This window comes from Euwallacea fornicatus, chromosome 1, assembly GCF_040115645.1.
Source record: "Euwallacea fornicatus isolate EFF26 chromosome 1, ASM4011564v1, whole genome shotgun sequence".
NCBI classification, from domain to species: domain Eukaryota; kingdom Metazoa; phylum Arthropoda; class Insecta; order Coleoptera; family Curculionidae; genus Euwallacea; species Euwallacea fornicatus.
The window spans coordinates 3330877-3344131 of NC_089541.1; the positions used below are offsets into that span (position 1 = coordinate 3330877).

The 13255-nt window shown below is 37.7% G+C and overlaps 1 protein-coding gene across 3 annotated transcripts in view; it reads left to right on the top strand.

Moving 5' to 3' along the window:
* The window catches only part of LOC136339510 (uncharacterized), a 49942-nt gene that overhangs the window by 12930 nt on the left and 23757 nt on the right, over nucleotides 1–13255 (top strand). The window contains exons 1-2 of one of the 3 annotated variants that reach the window (XM_066282868.1): nucleotides 10903–10973; nucleotides 11316–11339. The gene's annotated coding sequence lies outside the window, so the exon portion shown is untranslated. Of the gene's footprint in view, nucleotides 1–10902; nucleotides 10974–11315; nucleotides 11340–13214; nucleotides 13238–13255 lie in introns of those variants that run through there. The other 2 variants (XM_066282842.1, XM_066282892.1) reach the window with 2 other exon arrangements.

Here is a 13255-nt window from a genome sequence, read left to right on the forward strand (position 1 = left end):
TCACAGCTGACGAAACAACCTCCGATGAAATGCGCTTCATGCAATGGTGGAAAGAAATGAAGAAAATTCGTGGAGGACCCAATTATGCACTGGCGAAGAAATTCCGCTTTAATTATCGCTCTAGTGTTTCATTATTTTAATATTTCAAATAAACGAGGAAAAACCACTTAAGCAAATTGAACTCGGGTTCTATTGCGAATGACCTTGTTGACCATTCGGAACGATACGAGGGCCTCTGCATAAATTCAATTTGCGGTTGTTTTAGGTGACTTTACTGCTTTCGATCCAATCAGCTTAAAACATTCTCTTTCTTTAAGTTTAAGTCGATTTGTTTATTTAAGTACATACGGCTGTATTCTGCATATTTCATAACGCAGTGGTCATGGCTTGTGGTCGTCGCTAAAAAGCATGCTTTGGCATATCATATTGATGTGTTTATTTCCCACTTTTTCCTTTTGATATATGATTTTATTCCTTTCGGGTATGGCGGTTATTTTGCATGGATGTAAATTTGATGAGTATAATATTTCAATCTTTTTGTTTGGGTTTGCTTTCCTCACCTAACGGAGTGTCTCAAAATCTGGAAATATTCCAACAGTCATTAGAAAATTTCAGTAGAGTTAGTGCACTTTAATCGAAGCATTTGCTTCAGGTCGTATAAGGTTTTGGAGATCTCATACAGGTTTTGGATCATCCATCAGTTTCAAGGCAGATGCCTTTTGTAACCTATTGTGTATTGAGGCCGAAAATAATCATGTTTCTACTTTGTGGAAATTTTACATTGAAAACACCGAACTTCAGTGTTTGATTTCACATAATTTCAAAACGATATATCAACAATAACCCAAGAAAGGGCACGGATTAAAAGAGAATACACAGCTCTCCTAACTGAATATCGTTCACTCCTCAATTTAAAAAATTCATAACTTAAATAGTTTACACACCACAATTTTGGAGGTTTTGCATTAAAAGCGGTAAACAACAGTCTACAATTTCATTAAATTTTAAAGCGATATGTTCCCTATAATACGGGAAAGAACAGGCATTTAAAGAGAATGTACAACAATTCTGATACTAAATGTAATTACCACTGCTAAATTTCAGAAATTCACAACTCAAAGACCATACACCACAATTTTGGAAATTTTAAAGCGATATGTCCAGTATAACCCGGGAAAGAACATACTTTTAAAGAGATTACACAACAGTTTTGATACTGAATAACATTACCACTACTAGATTTTCGAAATTCGTAGCTCATAGATTTTATGTACCACAATTTTGGAAATTTTGCATTAAAAGCGGTAAATTCCAGTCTGTAATTCCACTAAATTTTAAAGCAATATCTTCCTTCCAACCCGGGGGAGAACGGGCATTTAAAGAGAATACACGGTACACAACAGTCCTCATACTGAATGTTATTACCACTGCTAAATTTTGGAAATTCATAACTCAAAGACTTTATACACTATAATTTTGGAAATGTTGCACTAGGAATGGTAAATTGCAGTCTATAATTCCACAAAATTTTAAAGGGGTGTGTCCACTGAAACCCAAGGAAGAACAGGCACTTAAGGAGGGTACATAACAGTCCTGTTAGTAAATATCATAACTTCTCCTAAAATTTAATAATTAATTGGTTGTAAAGTTAATAAGTAGATAACTTGAAGATCTAACACACATACAAAACTCAGCCTCTAGTTCTTCTTTAGAGCTTTTCTAGAACTAACTGGCACTATGTGTGTCATGTCCAAGTATTTTTCCACTATTCGCAGTTAACTTTAACCGATAAGAATGGCGCAAAATGGGGGATTAATAGCTTAAAGGCCGCTTGTTAAAACGTACAATTTCTAAGTTATTATTCATGTTCTAGTTGGGAAAATGGAGGGATAAAAGGAAAATCAATCAGACCTCGTTAAAAGCCAAAGGTTCGGTGTATTCCCAATGCACCGTCGACACCTACAAAGCGAATTCGAACCAAATAATGAATTTAAATTGCACATTATCAGCTCTGAAACAATGACAAATTAATACGGACCCCGGAATGATATTCTCAAGCAAGATTGATTAAAGTCTATTTCCAGCTCATAACTGTGAAGCAGGCCTGAGAGTAAATTACAAAGGCTTTTATAGCTCGCGTTGACGTTTATATGACTGAATCGTTGTTTAAGGCAGTTCGATAAAGCGTGTTTGCTACACATTATGGCTTTCGGAGCGCTAGCTGATTACACTTGTTTAGTAATTATTCACGTAATTCGTATTTTATGGGAAGTACCTTTGTTTCTTCGCTTCACTGGCTGATATTTAGTGAGGCACTTTCGCCGATCTGATTCTACCTCCTGCAACGACAATGATTAAAAATATAATGTATGAAGGCAAAAGCATATCGAAATCCAGAAAATTCTCCCAATGTCTAGACCAATAATAAGGGCTCGAACGGACCCATAGATCTGCATCAATGAAATATGAGGTATTGGAACTACCGTTATTAGCACATTTCGTAGTTACTGACACCCAAGCTGAACGAATCAATCAATTCCAGCTTAAGGCATGAATGATACATTTTCTCTCTTCGCCTGTGCAAATGCAGACTTAGAATTAATTTATCTGTCGCTGGATGTTTTGGCCGTTTTTAAAAGACACCTAAATTTGGCAATAGTTGGTAGTAGAAGCTTGAGACAAAACATGGGCTGAAATGTTTGTTTGGTCCAGCTTTATCAGGCCATTTACGAATCTTTAAAGAGCACCTTCGCAAATAACACGTCACCCATTTAAATTAGCTATGCGGTTATATAACTAATTACATATTTTCCAATCTAAATATTTTACTTGTGAGGATTTTAAACCTGGATGTTCAGAGGTGGATAAACCTGACGCTTGTCTTTGTGAGCGCTCGGTTTTGGCTACGTTTACACTGCAGAACGGAATATTGACCTCGTTCTTGTATGGGAAGGCTCGATTTGTTTCGTTAATTGAAGTTGAAACAATTATACAGGAAATCGAGAGCTTTAGGAAAACTATTGCAAAATTGTATTTCCAGCGGATAAAATGTTTAGAAACTTGTGTAGGAATAATTCCTATCTGCCTCGATACCTATATGACCTCTCCTATCCCGAGGGGTAACTTGGGTAATTGATTTTTTACGTGTGCCTAACAGACTGTTTCCCGACAACTACACATCTTAGCAATTAGGCTCAATCTGAAGTTGCTCCAAATGATTCCAACACCCTCAAAATCTCTTTCCTTTGAGACTGTTACGCTTCAAAAACTGGGGTCAGTACACCTCTGCTTTCGGACCGATCACCGTGAACATTTTGGAGAAAATTGAGGACACTTCTACCTAGAATCAGATCAATATTCATTATAATACAAAGTCTGTTATGACAGTTACGATTTTTCAAATAAACTCCGGTCAAATCGACTGCTTTCAAGCCTTTAGCGGTAAACTGATTGAAATACTTGGCATGTCTTTGTTGTAAGGCGAATCAGTGTGAATATTACTGAAATTATCGAGGGCACTAATAATAGCTAAAATCGGGCTGAAATTCATTTGAATTCAAAACCTGTTATGGAAGCAACAATTTTTCACGCAGAGTCTTGTCAAATTCGGTGCCTAAAAGCTCCCGGTAAATATTTAAAGCTTATGCTAAACTTCGCTCTACGTGAATACTGTTAAGGTTGTTGAGGACAGTTGTAACTAGAATGAGTGCAAAATTGATGATTATGTAAAGCCAGTTATTGCGCCTATAACTTTGAAAAGGTCTTGAATTTCGCGAATTCCGAGACTACTTTCTCAAAAAAAGCAGTGCCGTACTCAGTAATTTCGAAAAACAATTGAAGCCCTGTGTAAAGAAGAATTCACATTTGAATTATTTTAATCAGTGGACGACGCTGATTTTACCCAGTTTTTAAAATTTCTAATCTAAATGCATAGACTTTCGAGGGCATTTTCTCAAAAGCCTTCTGTGTTATACTGAATTTGAAAATAACATGAAAGAAAACTCTCCGAATGAGTGAACCATATTGACTTTAGCACTTTTAAAATTTAAAATTGATCCATAAATTCACTATCTTACTGAATTAATTTTCAAGGGGGTTAAAATCTAAAAAAATCAATAAATATTTTTCGAGTTTATTTCTTAAAAAAAAAACAGGGTTGTATTTATGTAAAAAACTTGTGATTTTAAGTAAAGTTCTGCCAAATTCACTGGTCTGAGACTCTCGGGAGCCACCTGAATAAAGTACTCGGTAATCTTCTGATTTCAGAAGAATCTTCGTGAGTGGTCGTTGAGGCTTACATGGTTTTGAATAGCCATCGGTAAGCGTATGCTGACAGCTACAAATTTTCGAATAAAAGTGTGTTAAATCCACTACTTTTAAGCTCTCGGAAAGATTAAATTAGGGCTCAGTTCGCCTCTGTTCTCACTTATGCCAACGTAAATATTTTACAGCTTATTGACCATAGTATTAGTTAGAATCAAGTAAAATTTTATTGGAGTACACAACCGGCGATTATAATCATAATTCAAACAAACCCAATTCATTGTTTTGAAGCTCTCAGTAGCAGTTCGAATAAGGTGTTCAGCATTCCTTTGAATTGAGAGAAATCGGCGTTAATAATTTTGATATTATCGAGGATCGTCACATCTACAATCAGTGCCAAAGTTTTTACAATATGAAGCCTGTGGTGATGGCTACAACTTTTCAAATAAATATGTATGAAATTCACTGCTTTGCGACTCTCAGTAACAGTCTAAATTGGGGGGCTCAGTACACCCCCGTTTTCAAGTAAATTAACGTGAATATTTTAGAAACTATTGAGGGTGGTATTAACTAAAACGAAGCTCAATTCTTTGACCCTTTGAGCAGTAATATGAATAAGGTACGCCTAGGAGTTCAAAGCAATCGATATTTCTGAGCTCATTGAGGGCACTTATGCTCAAAAATGAAGGGAAAATTTGTTGAGATATATTATGTTCTGTTCGAAATCTTTCCAGAATTGGCTATATGTTTTTATTAAGTTTTTCAGGTAAACTGATCACAAATGAAAGATACAAATTAATATCATCGAATTGCTCATTGTGAACGAAGCATTTCAATAGCCGAGATAAACAGAGCCAAAGGCGTCTAACTTCGATTTCGCCGCCAGCAGATGTTTACTTGGGGGAGCTCCTCCGTTTCGAGCCCATGTTGCTGAACTCATTTCAATAAGTACTCCGACCCGAAACAGCCCTTAATATTTATTTCGACCCGAATAGAGGGCTATAAATAGGGACTTTTAGTTATTAAATTGGATTTGGAACAGGTTTACTGATTGATATCTAGTAGACAACGTTTAGTTTCGATTTGGAAAGTACCATGAGGAATGTGTGAAAAATTGCTAATTTCGCACTTCCAAGCAGGTATCAAAATTGTAAGAAGGAGTTCCATTAGAGATTTAATAAAGTTGGCCGACACAAACACGGAAAACTGAGCGGTTAAGAATGAGGGCCCCGAAGATCGATATGTACATAAAAGGGGCATCGCAGAATGGATAGAATTACAGGCAGCACTGAGGGCGGCTGCTAAATCAAAGGGAGATTATAAGGGTGTTTTATCGGAACTCACTACTTGTCGCACATAGTAATAAGCGGGCAGTTTCGTTTTATTTAATGATCCTTTGTGCGAAATATATAAGAGTGGAGTTGAACGAATTACCCGCGACCTCCCGTTATTATTTCCCCTCCAGTTGGACCCCATCCAAGACAATAATGTGAAGCAAAAGTTTCGGCTTTCAACAGAACAAATTAGCGGTTGACTTTCCGTTTAAATAAGTATTCGGAATTTTATTTCCCGCATTATAAAGGCGATTTTCCACTCCTTGTTCTCCTTTCTCGCTAAATTATTTTCCAACTTTTCGGAATTCCATTATGCATGTAAATCTGGGTGGGAGCCAGATCTGTCGAAGATTTACTTTGATGCGATATTCCATAGTTACCAGAAGGAATTTATTGCGATCACTTTCGCCATTGTCCGAACGAGAACGACCCAGCTGTTCGGCGTCGGTCTTGGTTGGTACCATTCAACTCGCGTGACGTCAAAAACCCACGAGCGAATGGGCAGGTAGTACCACACTTCGTCGAGCCCACCTGACTTGTCTGAAACAATATCAATGCGGTGCTTTTGTTTCAATCCCCGGGGTTTTTCAACTTTGGGGTAACTTTACAGGGGAATTTGTGTAGATGGAGCACAAGCCATTGTTCGATTTCTATACGAAACAGCTGCCATTAAGGTTTTTGATTCTTGGCTGGAAAGTCACAATATTGAAGTCTACACGCAGGCGAGAATATTTTTTTAAAGTAATATTAATTCAGTGGAACCCAGATGAAATGAAACTCAAGACAGGAAAGAGCTATATATTCAGAGTGAATTGTGTTTTTAAATAATGTTCAGATTGATAGGAAACGTGCCTAGTTTGAAGCGAAACGCGGGTTGAACAGTAAACAGTTCATCATGGTTTAAGAAGACTGGCAGGAATCATTCGGAGGGAAACTCGGCTTAAAGGGAAACTGGGGTTTGAGCTATAACATGTTTTTTATCACGGTCAAATTAAAGGAGATTCAATCCAAGGTTGAAACGAAACTCTATCTGAAACGAAACTCGTTTTAAAAATGAGTCCAAGCTCTTCTCATCACACTCGATTCAACGGAAAACTCGGGATGAAGCCGAAACTTAATTCAATTCAATATGACCGAGTTAAAGCAGGAGACTCGGGATCTCTGGTAGAAACTAATACAAATTACTCATATCATACTGAAACAAAAGGAAATTCGGGTTGAAACAGAGACACATTCGTCCCTACTGTGCTCAAGAATATCAGAATGCAGTGGATTTGACAAGAGTTTATTTTTAAAATCGTAGCTGCCATAACAAGCTCTCTACCCTAACGAGTTTTGGCTTGATTTTAACTAGAACTGTACTCAGTGACCTCAAAAATATCCAGGCTGATTCGCCTAAAAACAGAGGCGTATTGAGCATGCAGTGTAGATTGGTATATGGAACGCCAAAGAAAAGTGTTTGATATAAGTTTATTGGAACATTCTAGTTGCCCGCAGTTTGCTTGGTGCCCTAATAGGTTCTTCCCCGATTGTAGCTATAACCGTCCTCAATCGCCTCAAAAATATTCGCATTGATTCCTCTAAAACATCAAGTTATACTCATGTTGGTTCGTTTGTGTACACCGGCGTACTAAACATGGAATTTAGCCGTTTTCTCCGAAATTTACTTGAAAATGTGTACCTCTCATAATACGTTCGGTATCTCCATTAATTTTTAGTTGTCTCATTCTAGCTAGAACCGTCCAGTTCTTAACAAGCTCAAATATACATGTTGATTCGCCCGAAAATAGTCATGCTGAGCACCCGTTTTGGGTTATTAATAGGAGTTTCAAAGCATTTGATTTGATACGAATTTATTGGAAAAATCGTACAAGTTTTGCATCCCAATGAATTTTGCCCCGTCTTTCCCCCGATTTGGGTCGTTAGTGTTTACCTTAACGCATCTGATTTGATACTAGTTTGTTTGAAAAATTGTACATACCGCAACAGGCCTTACGTCCTACGGAATATTGTTCTGGTTTTAGACGCAACTGCCCTCCATACCCCAACAGTATCCACTATAAATCGTCCGAAAACACAGTCATAGTGAATACCCGATTTGGGTTGTTGCTGATTGCCTCAAAGCAGTGGGTTTGATACATGTTTATTTGAAAAATTGGAACTGTAATAATGAGCTTCGCATCCTATTGAGTTTTGTCCCGATTCTGGTTATAACTGTCCTTAATTACGTCAAGATTGTTCGCTATCATTACCGTAAAAACAGAGGTGTACTGAGCATCCCATTTAATTTGTTCTTGAGAAGCAAGGCTGTTGATTTCTTTATTGTAGACTGTATATTTTAATTGCTCTCTCTAGATGGAAATTTCCCAGAACAACAAAATTAACTAGTGTGTTTCCAGTTTCCTCGGTTTTCATCCGTGTTTTCAACACTCAGTCATTTTCAAACATTGAAATCTACACCCTTTTCCTCTGTTCCGACTTTCTCGCACAAATTTACACAAATATAACCGAACTATGATTTATTCAAACACATTTCACATATCATTACACCAGCGAAATCCCGCAGTTACCCCCGAAACATAATTAGATCAAAATCACTTTCAGTACTCGACGCCAGCCATCGCTATCGAACAAACTGTCCGAAGCCAAATATGCATCAATGAATTATGAAATAATGCAGTCGTATTATGGCCGCAATATTGCGATCTATAAACACTAATTTCGCACTTTGATTAAATTTCAAACGCGTAGCTAATATCCGTTTATGTTTTGCCATTAGTTTCTCCACGTTATTTGCCATTATAAGTCCCACCCCAGGTGGAGGAATGTCTTGAGTCCGTCTCTGCGTAGAAGAATATTGCATCTTTGGCCCTTCGAAGTTCTCCATTTGGTTTGCTAGATTATTGAACCCTAAACAGTTATCTCAGATGACGACCCTTTTCACTGGCACCGAGCCACACGTGTTTACATGTCGGGATTATTGCGTTACGGCCTACTCGGTTTGGTTTCGAGGGGCCCTTGTCTCGATATACTACATATTCTGATTAAATCTTATTGACTTATTAATGTGCCGGGAAATGAACGAAAATTGAGGTAGTTACTAAGCCCAATAATCGATTTATTAGAAGAACCATAAACTCATTCTCGGATAATTCCAGAAATATGTATTTTACCAAATTGTCCCAGAGTTAACGCCGTTTCTCATATTTTGACATCATTTTGGATGTTTGAAAATGTAATAGAAATGTAGTAAAATACGCAAGACACAAACTTTACAACCAAGTTATAACTGCCCTCAGTTTCAATTCTTACGTCTTATCAAAGTTTCCTTTCAGCTCGAGCTCCCTTTTTTCCGAGAGTTTCCTTTCAATTCCAGATTCCTTCCACTTCGAGCATGTCTCGATCAGAACTAGATGTCTACGATAATCTGAATTTCATCCCAGTCGCAGTTTCCTTTAGTCCCGAATTCCCTTTCGGTTTGAGCACCAAGAGAACCCATTTCCTTTTCAAGGTCCATCAGGGATTTCTTTCGGGATAACTTTCAACATGAATTTATTTCCAACCCGAGGTTCCTTTCAGCATGAACAGTTTTCGAGCTCATTTTAATTTCGAATTCCCTTTCAACCTGAACATCGTGAAAATAAGTTCTAGGAAGTATCTGCTGATCATGACGCCACAGATCTTCATCTCTGTTAATCTGTTCGATCAAATGGATGCGAAGCGAGATGTAATGTGCCACGTTATGTTCAATTCTTATTTCCTAGAACATACCACGTTTCAGCTTCGAACATTACTTGCAAATGCATGGTAGTGATCAGGTCAAAGTCTAAACATCAGTTCCCAAATATACAGGTTTCCTTTCACTTGATTTTTCAATTCTTATATGAGAAACACGTTTGACTTTCACCAGTTCCAGTCGAAACGAGAGTTTCGTTCCAATCCAAGTTTTCTTTCAACTCCAAAATTAAGCCTCCAACCAAATCTCTATTTTTACGTTTATCTTAAAAGCATTTCGTGATTTCACCTTAAGAGTGCCCAGTCCATCGCTGTTTTTTAGACGAATCAACGTGAAAAATTTTCAGCTTATTTGAAACAATTCTAATGCCTCTAATTAAACCAAAATAAATATGGAGGCAGAATTGGTTTTGGGAGCTACAATTTTTCAAATAAATTTTTGTCAAATCCCCTGTTTTAGGGCTCTCTATAACAACCTCGATGGTAGGCTCAGTACGCCTCTGCTTTCAGGTCAATGAATGCGAATATTTTTAAGGTATCGAGGGCAGTTACAGCTAGGAAAAAGGCCAAAATTACTTAAGATTTAGAATTTACAATAGGAGCTACAATTTTGGAAATAAAACTTTGTTCGTTGTGCGTTTGAGGTGTTCAGTAGTCATCCAAAAAGCATGCTAAGGGTACGCCTCTGGTTTCGGATAAGTGAATTCGAATATATTTCAGATCATTCAGAAGTCATTGGCAAATACATGTTCGAAAGGCAAAGAACAACAAAACATTGACGTGCTTCTGATAATTTTCAAATGAAGTTTAAAAAATAACTGCTTAGAGCGGAATAGTTTTAAGGCATGAAATATCCAGAATAAATTGGCGTAGTTACAATCCAGGGATAAGTAGGAATTTCCGAAAATTTAATTTTTTCCACTCGTGGTTTTTGTAGAAAGTTTCCCAATTTCAACAGTTGGAGAGTACATTTAGGGCTTTCGAATTTGAAACAAATCGATGGCGTACCAGGCGTCCAATGGCAGTTTAGTCTCTCACAATTTTGGTCTGGATGGCTTAATTTATATGTATTTTCTTAGTAAAGGTCAAAACTGCTCCTAGTCTCGACGAAAGGAGCCTCCTCACAAGTTTCCTGTAAATTTCACGTTCATAATAAAACTTTGCAGCCAAGTTCGAGGCTGATTGGACTGAACTTAACCCGTTAGATCTCGTCTTCTACTAAGAGGAAGACGGAATGCATGTTGGCCAATCACCACCTATATCTGTTGTTACAGTAAGAATAAATTTCACACAACAGGAAGCAGTGTTTTACCGCATAGTTGCCACTTAACCCAGATAAAAATTAACACACTTCGTGGTTTAATAAGTGAAAGGAGACGAGTCCGAACCAAACGAGTTCTAATCGCGTAGAAACCTGCCAAGAAGTTCGGATTTGGGTCCCCGAATCTTGTGTATTCTTCGTTAATGCGAATTATTTCTCTTTGGTTCTGATGATGGTTGTACGATTTCGCTACTTTAGAACCGCTTTAGGCAAGGTCGCAGCGGTACGTCGTGGTCGGTACCCGCATGAACCACCTCTACCTGCGGCAGCCTTAAAGTTTTAGTTCGTGTGTGTGTTCAGCAAGGTTTCAATCAAAGAAAGTAGGTTTTTCAGTTAGTCAATTACAATGGACGAATAGAGGTATCAACTTTTGAAATATCGAGAAGCCGAGGAATCGCCTCGTGAAGGAGAATTTAATATATATTTTTGTAAATTTGCTTTCCCTTTTCGGTGTAGGGTCGTGGGTCTGGTCACAGAGGACACCAGCAGCGTAATTAAGGTGCAATTAGATAATATATTGTTGCTAATTAAAGTTCGCCTTATTGCCAAGAAAGGAACACAACACTATTACCATTTATTTATTTATTTATTTGTTTATTTGTTTATTTATTTATCACACGTTTTTATTAGCTCAATATTTCAATTTCTTTTTTTTTTTTTAGGTGGTTCCATTCTGGACTATACTGGTAAGTATTTATTTGGAAATTTGCGGCATATACAAACAAAAAAGCTCCATATCGTTGACATAAAGCGGACACGGGAAAACGCCACCGCAAATTAAAACAGCCACCGCAACAAGTAGCTTTTAACATCAAAAAGGTATCATGAAAATTAATTGAATTTAGCGCATCATATTCGGGGTACACTCGATGCAAATTTGCGCAGGACCGCTCTTGAAAATTAAAAAGCGAGATAAAAGCTGTTTTAGTTTTCCGCATCAAAAGATAATATGGACGGGAGTTGGTTTTCTCGTTTTGATAGACGCCAACGTTTTCTCTGTTTTTGCGACAGGTATATGAGGATGTGTCCGACCCTCATCGGTTAGAGATGGTAAAAGCTAAATCATTTTAGAGCATAAAGGAGAAAATGTGAGGAAAATTAAAATTAGTTTACTCAAATGCGTTCGAGCAAGCACGTTCAGTTCTTAGATATCATAATGACGCCCCTTATATTAAAAGAAGAGATATTACGACACAGATTATGCAGGTCTGCATCGGGATTAGTTCCACACGTTCCAAAGTTACGAGACCTCAAACTTTCAAAAGTGGCAAAAATTTCCTAACCCTCCTGTGAGGCACCCCCTTAACCACGTCACTGATGATTTATGTCGAGTTTCATTTCCAGCTGTCAAAGAGACAGGAGCTTCGATAATCAAATTATCAGTTAAAAAGAGAAAACGAGAAACAAATCTTTGAGGACGCCTGTGATTTTTGACATCATATATTCTTGACAAATCTGTGAATTGAAAAAAAATACGAAAGAAGAAAATTGACCCTAAAGAACGTCCATGATGATTTACTATGATTTTTATAAGTCAAAGACTCGCCTTGTCAACGCAGCTACTGTCCTAGTGGCGTACGTTTGAAGAATCCACCGATCCAAAACCGCACAAATAGCTAATCGTTCTTTTTCATTTCTTCTAATTTAATGCAAATATGAAATCACAAAAATCAAAAAAGAACAATCTCTCAAGCTGAAACATTTCCAATATGGTTCAAGTCTACTGACGGACCTCCAAATGTAATAAAATCGAAAAACTAGTGCGCTCTTTACGTTTACGCACAAAATAATTAGATTTAGTACGTTTATGCTTTGTTGCCCCTAAAGCCGATCTATCAAAACTCAAGTTATCACACCTAACTTACGAGTTTCCCTGTGACATTCTTCAACAAGCGATTAGTTTTTTCTACAAACTTATTCAAAAATATGGAAAGAGGTTAATGTCTTAAGAACCATACAAATTGAAGATATTTAGTTACGGGAGCATAAGATTTTCCCGATTCAATGATGATAATATAAGCGATGTTGCCGATTTCACACTTTTATTCCATAAATTTGACTCGTTGCTGCTTCACCCTGTCGTTCGCTTCGAGGAGATGCACGGAGGTCTCCAGATTTAAATGTGTCTCTCAAATGTTCTCCATTAAATACTTTTTCCATTAAAAGAAGAAAAACGATAAACCACTGAAAAGCATCGGGTGCAAACGAATATGTAGGTCCGATCTCTCTTATTTACGGGAGATGTCCAAGCCCATCTACCTGCCGATACGGTTTGGCGTCGAAACGAACCACTACGACGAAACCAATTTAGACATTCATATTCTCATTCAACCCCCAAAGAGGCGGCGGCAACCCCCGGGGGCGGCGATTGAACAAGAAGTTAGGGAATTTGAAACGTGCAGTGCGAGTTTATTCACGACCGGGGAGGGAGATACACTCCGAGGACCGTAAGTTTCGATTTTCTGTTCTGTTACGGGGTTGTTCGACGACTTTCTGACGGTTATTATACGACTATTTCGCTTTGTAATTGGTTTATAGTCGCGCATCTTTGGGGATTATATGTGGTAGCCACTCAAGCGAAAAGGTACGTATCCGTACATTT